Raw genomic sequence first — 9,016 nt, forward strand, 5'->3', positions numbered from 1 at the left:
TAGAACGCAACTGCCTTTCAGATTCAGATGCGTCCCTCTGCAATATAAATACATCTTGAATGGTTGGCATTAGTTTATCCGAGGCAGACCTATTATTGACAGAACGTTCAGACTGACTCATCATTTTAGGCGTTTACAAGCTGCTCGTTTTGCAGCCATGTCAGCGACACGGTTACCAACATCTACAGAGTTTTGGCCTTTTCCATGAGCAGTACACTTTATCACAGAAACCTGCTTTGGAAGCAAGAGCGCGGTTAGCAGGTCAGACACTAATTGTGGTTGAGAGATGGGAGTACCAGCTGATGTTAAAAATGCCCTGCTACTCCACAATTGCCCAACATCATGTACAACACCAAAAGCAAACCGCAAACCAGTATAAGTGTTAGTGCGGAGCCCTGTTCCGATAATACAAGCACGAATGCAAAAGGTTCGGCTTACTGAGCTGAAAAAGGGCTCTCAAAGGCAGCTAATTCAAAGATAGAGCCACAGTCATCAACTATAGCGTAACCTGAAAGACAAGTTCCAGTACGGTTGATAAATGAACTTCCATCAGTGAACATACTGATATCAGGAATGGAGATTGGCATATCAGAAAGATCCGGCTGAACTTGGACATCCTCGTTAATGAGGAGAAAACAATCATGTTATGAAGTTAACGTTGCTGAAGGAGGATGAGCTTGAAAATTAGCTCGATTGATGGTAGTGCAATTCTCAAAAGTCAATCGAGGGTCATTTAAAAGGTAAATCTCATATGGATTTTATCGAGCTGCTGTCAAGTGCTGAGTTTGCAAATTCCCTAAAAGGGTAAATACTGAATGAGTACTGTAAAGGACGATGTCTTGTTGCAGTGTAAAGTTCTCTGCCGACTTCAAACTGAGGTAAATGGCAATTAAAATCTGAGTACAACGGGAATGTCCTAAAACAACGGGGTCAAGTTTAGTAGAGAGAAAAACAACTGGGCGATGTTTGTCTACATGTTGTTGATTAAGCACTGAAAAAGCGCAGTCATCTAAAATAGTACAATATAATTGAAAAGGCCTATCATAAAGAGGTCTTCCAACAGCTGGAGGTTGTGACAAACTTTGTTTCAGTTCATTAAAAGCGTGCATTACTTCTGAGTAAAGTATAAATTTACCCTAGTTGGAGATATATGCGGTTAATTTCTTAATGAGGAGAGCTGAGTTGGGAATCTATTGTCTACAACGTTGACCATGCCCAGCTATTGGCGCATTTGCCTCGCAGTAGTTGGAGCCTGGAAGTTGACAAGAGGAGTGATGTGGCTCTGTTCCTGGGTGGTTGAATCAGCTGATACAATAAAACCCAAAAACCTGACTTGGCGTAGTGCGATGGAAACTTTCTGTGATAAGACTACATAACCCAATTGCTTCAAGTAATTCAGAACAGGGACAACATCAGATCGATTTGATTCTTCATCAACGCTGTCTACAAGGTGTTCGTCCACATATTGAACTAATGTAGACCCACTTGCTAAGTTTAGATATTTCAATTGTTTCTGTAAAATCTGAGAAAAAAGTGTTGGAGAATGAAGTAAGCCCTGTGGTAGTCGAGTCCACCGTTAGCTGTTGTCCATTAAAGGTGAAGGCAAATAAGTTCTGGCTGTTCTTTTGAAGTGTTAGTGAGAAAAATACACGCTGAAGTCAACAACAGCAAAACATTTCGCATCCACAGGGATAGATGATAAAATAGGAGCTGGGTGTGGAACTAAGGCATGGAATGGCTGAACAGTGGCATTGATATCTCTCAAATCTTGAACCATGCTGTATTGATTTGGTTTTCCAGGTTTTTGGACAGCAATGTTTGGAGGGATACAAGGTGATTGGAATGGGACTAAGATGTGTTGATGGAGAAAGCTTTCTAGCAAACAAGTAATACTTGGAATAGTTTGCTGTTTCAGTGGATACTGGCAAATGGATGGCAAAAAAAAAATTGGTTTTAAAGCGACGGAAATTGATTCACCGTCTGTAAGTCCATTATGAGTCAATGTCTCAGACCATACATTCGGATTGACTAAGTCAAAGCTGTCCCGACTCTCATGATGCTGAAGTGTAGCATTGCAGGAGGTAGGAGCTGTGTAATTTTGAACAGTCATAACTTTTTGTATCGTCTGCAACACGTAACAATTTGGGTCAACCTTGATAATTGCACAGTGAACCATAGGGCCAAGATCTTTAGCATGTTGAGGTAGGTTAACTTTTCCAATATTATGAGGTATTGATAAGTCCCCTGGCGTCCATAGATGAGGATGTATTTCAACGAAATCTGCCTCTCGTTCTCGACCAGTGACATGGGCCAAAATGTGAACATTCCATTTCATTCTCATTAAATCTGTGAAGAATTTTTCAAGAGTTTTATCCTGGCCTGCTCGATAATAAGCAAGCATAATGTCATCTGCTAATTTTTGAGAATCAATATCATGTTGCTACCATTGCAGTTAGTGGATACAGAAAATGGACGTTCAGATGAGCCAGTATCGAGCTGGACACCATCAGGGGAACATGCAAGTTTTACTTGAAAGTCGCATAGCAAGTCTCGTTCCATCAAGTTGCAAGATATTTTCTTTCTAATCACAAAATGATGAAACAGGGAATAACCTCAAAAATAAACAGGAACTGGTTCAGAAATTGGATATTCTTTGCTCTCCCATTGCAGTCCAGACAAACTCTTCATTCGTTTTGTAATTGGCACGTCCATGACAGATTTTACAGAAGACATTGAAGCTCCTGTGTCAATTAGAAAAGGATACCACCTGTTGGTTACTTTAAGTCGGACTGTGGGTTCATGCTTGAAAGAGAGGACACGTAAAGGACAATTATATAGCCGTTGAGAAAAAGGATTATTCTGAGAAAAATTGATAAATTGTCTTCTTTGTTCTTTGTTTCATACTTTTTTAGGGCAAACAGCACCCCAATCGTAACTATTGCCACAGATAGAGCAGCATTGGATCGGGCAGTCACGGACCTAATGATATCGCCTCTTACAATTAAAACAGCCAATAGGCATATTTCTGGATTGAGGATAACGTGCCCTTTGATTATGCCCGCGATTATTGTTTTGGTAGTTACAAAACCTGTATTAATACGCAGGCATGTTTGCTTGGAATAATTCCTTCTCGAAAAAACAAATACCGATTTCATACAGACTTGAGCCTTTTCTTCACTTTGATGTTTTCATAAAACGCTCATGGAACGATGGATTTGATTAGGAGTGGCTTTAACCCATTCCAAGTTATTTGTCTTGACTGTTGTGTTAACAGAAGACAGCAAACCGTTCAATAAGACAAAGGTAAGCTGTGTATTAACAGCATTAAAATTTCGGTCTTGATCTCCAGAATAAGATTCATACCATTCACTAAAACGTTCCAAAAAATCCTCAGCCGTCTGTTTATATTTCGGTCGATGTTCCAGAACACGGGCAAAGTCAATAGTTTTTGCCAATACATCAGATGCATCAGCTAAAAGGAAATCTCGTCTTTGTTGCTCCTGAATTACAGCATTAGAAAAATCAGTAAAATTGTTATGATTAATGTGTCCAATACAACGTGCATATTCAGAGTGAGTAAAAAAATTCTGTAAAATAGACCAAAGATTCTTTGCACGACCACCATAAAAAGTATTTGTAGTATTTAAGAAATCAACAAAAGGCTGAGGTGCCTTGTGAGGTTCCGGTGCATTACTAATGACAGATATAATTTCATGGGGCTTCCATGGGCAATAAATGTGGAGAGTGGCGTTAGGAGCAGCAGCCTGAGGGTTCGGTAGTTCCGTTACAGGGAACATGCTTAATGTGGGTGTCTCATCTTCTGTATCTTCAGAAGAGGAATTTGAGAAAGTTTCTGATTGTTGCAGATGACGCTTAGTATTAGATCTGGACTTTTTTTATATGAGTATTATAAGAAATGTGATCTGCATTCTGAAAAGGATTAGGAGGATCAAGGGTCTTTGCAGTTTCAGAAGTGCATGCTTTGGATCGGGGTATAACGGCTGAAATTACAACAGTTTGAGATTTCGAAGTACAAGGATCATTTACAGGTCTGAACTGGGAAGACAGAGAAATGAGCTGTGGGTAAGTGACAGGAATTTGAGAATTAAGTGAAACAGTTGTACATTCCAAAGACTGATTAGCCTGTTTTAAATGGGAGCCGCACAAAAAAAACACTCATCGATATCTGAATGATCATTGCCTTCCTCTTTAAAACGAAAACCAACCGTCGAACTGCGTAGTTCTGTTTATTTACCAGTCACTTGAGACTTCTCATTTTGTTTCTGCAATTGTTTTGCTCAAGCACCTTTACTTAAAACAACCTCAACAGATTTCATAGCACCATTTGCAGTCTATTCAATCCCCAATTTGAAGGTAGTATCCGATCATGACCGGCAAATTGATTCTTTGTGCCTCTCATCACAAAACTGTCACCATAGTCCAATTAACTCTTTCCTTCCCGCTCCCTTGTTATGTTGCCAAATCAATTGCAGAGCTGATTAAACCAATTGAACAGCTTTATGGCCACATGACGGTCATTCTTCATCAAACAATGTTTTGTTTATAGCTCCAGACAGTTTTCTGAAGGCCTCAAAATTTTCGGGAAATTTCTCTAATGTTGATGACAGATTATCTGTTCTATTCCGTAATTGCCCATTTCAAAAAATTACTCCAATCAATACTTAAGTTTATTTTTAGACAAGAAATATTGCAATTTTTTCATAAAAGATAATTATTTATTAACTTATTTATTAATTATTATGTATTTTTAATTATATTAACAATAACCTATTTGAAACCTGGAGGCCTTTTGTCTTCCCTAAAAAACATCACACATCGGGAGCCAATTGCTTCCCTGATTACTTCAAATGTCGGGGGGCCTCTTGCCTCCTAGAAACTTCTCATATCGGGTGTCACCTTACTCACTACTGACTTGAACGATCGGAGCCCTCTTAAATAACTGCCTATATTGAAAGTGTTCAGGGCAACAGCCTCCGAAATCTGCTGAAAATACAAGCATCCGAATTTAAAGAACCTGGAAATTTACAAGGTTCTGGAATCCGAAGTGTTCTTTTTTTAAACTGAAATTAACGAAGTTCGCGAGATCAAAGTTTTTTTTTAAACGTGGAAGTTAACGAAGTTCAAGAGATTGCATTTCTTTTAATCCAGAAATTAACAAAATTCAAGAGATCGAAGTTTTTTTTAATTCGAAAATGAATCAAGTTCTAGAGATCGAGGTATTTTTTTTAAACCTGAAAAGTAACGAACTTCGAGTGATCTAAGTTTTTATAAAAAACCCGGAAATTAACGAAGTTCGAGAGAACAATTTTTTTTTAAAAAAACGAAAATTAACATAAGTTGAGATTTCGAAGTTCTTTTCTAAAACTCGAAAATTGACGAAGTTCAAGACATCATTTTTAAAAAAAACCTAAAATTAACGAGCTTCAAGAGATCGAAGTTTTTTTTAAACCCGGAAATTAATGAAGTTCAAGCGATCAATTATTTTCAAACCCGAAAATTAACGAATTTTGAGAGATGGAAATTTTTTTAACACGTATAAAATGAAGTTAAAACATTCCAAAATCGAAAGGAAATGAAGTTTAAGCAATCGACTTTTCTAAGATCCGAAAATGAAAGTCCGAGCCCGAAAATGAACGAAGTTAAAACAATCGAACATTTTAAAAAATGAAAACAAATTTTAGAACAGTCCAAACCCGAAAATAAGCAAAGTTTTTTTTTTCAAAATCAGAAACCGTTTATTACAAACCTCGAGAGATCTTTGGAAGCCAAGAAAATTCGGGAGTTTGTTTTTGAAAGATCAGAAAATCACGAATTCAGTTTTTAACCCTCCCCTCAGATTTCAGCAATTTTCGAAGAGCACTCTCCAAGTATCAAAAGACCCTCAACTTCAATTAATCTCTTTTAATGTTTTAAAACATTTTTTTAAAAGTCCCCCAAACCCTATCTTACTCTGACTGATCCTTTCAGGCTGGATTGGAAAATTAACAGCAAGGGGTCACATCAAACACAATTTGAATGAGAGGAAAACTAAACACTGTCAAAATACTCACATCTGGCGGACCGAATTCCTCAATACTCAGTCGTGAATGATATTTAACTCTTACACCGCTGTTAACAATCTGTCTGAGCTAAACCGTGTCAAAGCTCCAAAATGAAGATGTTGAACCCTCAATAAGGGTCTCTTGGTTCGAGACCAGCCGAAACAATCGACAAATGCGGTCTGTTGCAAAAGCAAGGATCATTAGTTTATTGAATTAAATTACTTTGATACAATTCTATCTAGCAACACAAAGAAGAAAGCGACTGTGTTCTGTGGTGAAGTTGCACAATTACATTTGAATATTACGCAATATTTATGTATGTTTTAAAAATAATACAACTTTAATCACAAGAAAGACGGATCACATACAATAAGGTGACATGGTTTACAGCAATTTAATCCAATGATATTTCCTGGAAAAGGGGACTTCATTACAAAAGAAATCAATTGAACTGTAATATGGTGATATGAATGAAGACAGGGTAATCCAATGGCATTTGTTTATGAAGGATATCTTATTTACGTCACTTTTCATGTCATGCATCACTTCAAGGTTAGTTCAAATGGTCAATTAATGTGTCAGCATTCACCTTATGAAAACTCTATTTTCCCCTTATCATTGAACTGCAAATTTATTCTGCAATCAGTAATATGTTTCACAGGCCATTTTATGGAATTATTTTAAATCAGGAATCAATTTTTAATAATAGAAATCTACTTTTTTGCCTAAATTCAAATTTTTAGATCCTCTCTCAATGTTCGGCTTTGACACTCCCGTCTCTCCATCTGGATCTCTCACTCTCCACTCCTTCCCTCCGTCTGCCTATTTCTCTATCTCTCCCCCTCCTGCACTGTCTGAATCTCATTCTCCTCTCCCTCTGTATGTATATCTCTGTGTCTTTCTACCCTGTCACCACCGCTCTGACTCCCTGTCCCTCTCCCACTGTATAACTCTAGCTTTGTCTCTCGAACTGACTCTGACTCTCTCTCTCCCACTTGCGGACTCTCTCTTTCACACCATCTCACTCTGTCAAACTCCCACTCTATCTCCCTCTGTCTGACTCTCTGTCTCTCTTTCCCTGTGTCTGACTGTCTTTCTTTCCTTCTCCCCTGTCTGAATCTTTCTCTTCCTCTTTCTAAAATTTACTCCTTTCCACTGTCCCTCTGACTGACATTCGCTCTCTCCTCCCTCCATCTGATTCACTCGCATACTCTACCGCTGTCTGACGTTGTCACACAGCGTAACTCTCGATCTGAATCTGTCTCTCCTTCCCTATGTCTCTCTGACGCTCTCACTTCCTCTAACTTCTCTCTCCCTGTGTCCTATTCTCTCTTCCTGCACCTTCCCACTGACTTCCTCTCATTGTTTCTCAAACATACCCTCTGTCCGACGTCCTCTCCATCTCTGCCCCTCTGGCTGACTCTTATTCTCCCGCCTTCTGACAGACTCTTTTTCTTCCTCTCCCTTTGTCTGACTCTATCTCCCTACCTCTCCCTTTGTCCGAATCTCTGTCTCCCGCCCCCGTCTGTCTGTCTCTCTCTTACTCGCTCTCTCTGTCTTTCTCTCTCCTCTGCCTCTGTCTGACGCTTTCTTTTCTCAGTCTCTCTCTGTCTGACACTCTGTCCCTCTCTCCTCGGTCTGACACAAAGAAACTCTTTCTTTCTCCTGGTGTCACTCTCCTTCTGCCTGACTCATTCTCTCTCTCTCTCTCTCGCACTCCGATATATATATCCTCTGTCTCACTTTCTCTCTCTCGCTTCCCAGATGCCTGATCCTCTCTCTCTCCGTCTCCATAAGACCATAAGACATAGGAGTGGAAGTAAGGCCATTCGGCCCATCGAGTCCACTCCGCCATTCAATCATGGCTGATGCGCATTTCAGCTCCACTTGCCAGCGTTCTCCCCGTAGCCCTTAATTCCTCTAGACAACAAGAACCTATCAATCTCGGCCTTGAAGACATTTAGCGTCCCGGCTTCCACTGCACTCCGTGGCAATGAATTCCACAGTCCCACCACTCTCTGGCTGAAGAAATGTCTCCGCATTTCCGTTCTGAAATGACCCCCTCTAATTCTAAGGCTGTGTCCACGGGTCCTAGTCTCCTCGCCTAACAGAAACAATTTTCTAGCATCCACCTTTTCAAAGCCATGTATTATTTTGTACGTCTCTATTAGATCTCCCCTTAATCTTCTAAACTCCAACGAATACAATCCCAGTATCCTCAGCCGTTCCTCATATGCTAGACCTGTCATTCCAGGGATCATCCGTGTGAATCTCCGCTGGACACGTTCCAGTGCCAGTATGTCCTTCCTGAGGTGTGGGGACCAAAACTGGACACAGTACTCCAAATGGGGCCTAACCAGAGCTTTATAAAGTCTTAGTAGTACATCTCTGCTTTTATATTCCAACCCTCTTGAGATAAGAGACAACATTGCATTCGCTTTCTTAATCACAGACTCAACCTGCACGTTTACCTTTAGAGAATCCTCGACTAGCACTCCCAGATCCCTTTGTGCTTTGGCTTTATTAAGTTTCTCACCATTTAGAAAGTAGTCCATTCCTATATTCTTTTTGCCAAAGTGCAAGACCTCGCACTTGCTCACGTTAAATTCCATCAGCCATTTCCTGGACCACTCTCCCAACCTGTCTAGATCCTTCTGTAGCCTCCCCACTTCCTCAGTACTACCTGCCTGTCTACCTAACTTTGTATCATCGGCAAACTTCGCTAGAATGCCCCCGGTTCCCTCATCCAAATCATTAATATATAATGCGAACAGCTGTGGCCCCAGCACCGAACCCTGCGGGACACCGCTCGTCACCGGCTGCCATTCTGAAAAAGAACCTTTTATCCCAACTCTCTGCCTTCTGTTAGATAGCCAATGCTCAATCCATCCCAGCAGCTCACCTCGAACACCATGGGCCCTCACCTTGCTCAGCACTCTCCCGTGTGGCACCTT

The sequence above is a fragment of the Chiloscyllium punctatum genome, chromosome 17, assembly GCF_047496795.1.
Source record: "Chiloscyllium punctatum isolate Juve2018m chromosome 17, sChiPun1.3, whole genome shotgun sequence".
NCBI classification, from domain to species: domain Eukaryota; kingdom Metazoa; phylum Chordata; class Chondrichthyes; order Orectolobiformes; family Hemiscylliidae; genus Chiloscyllium; species Chiloscyllium punctatum.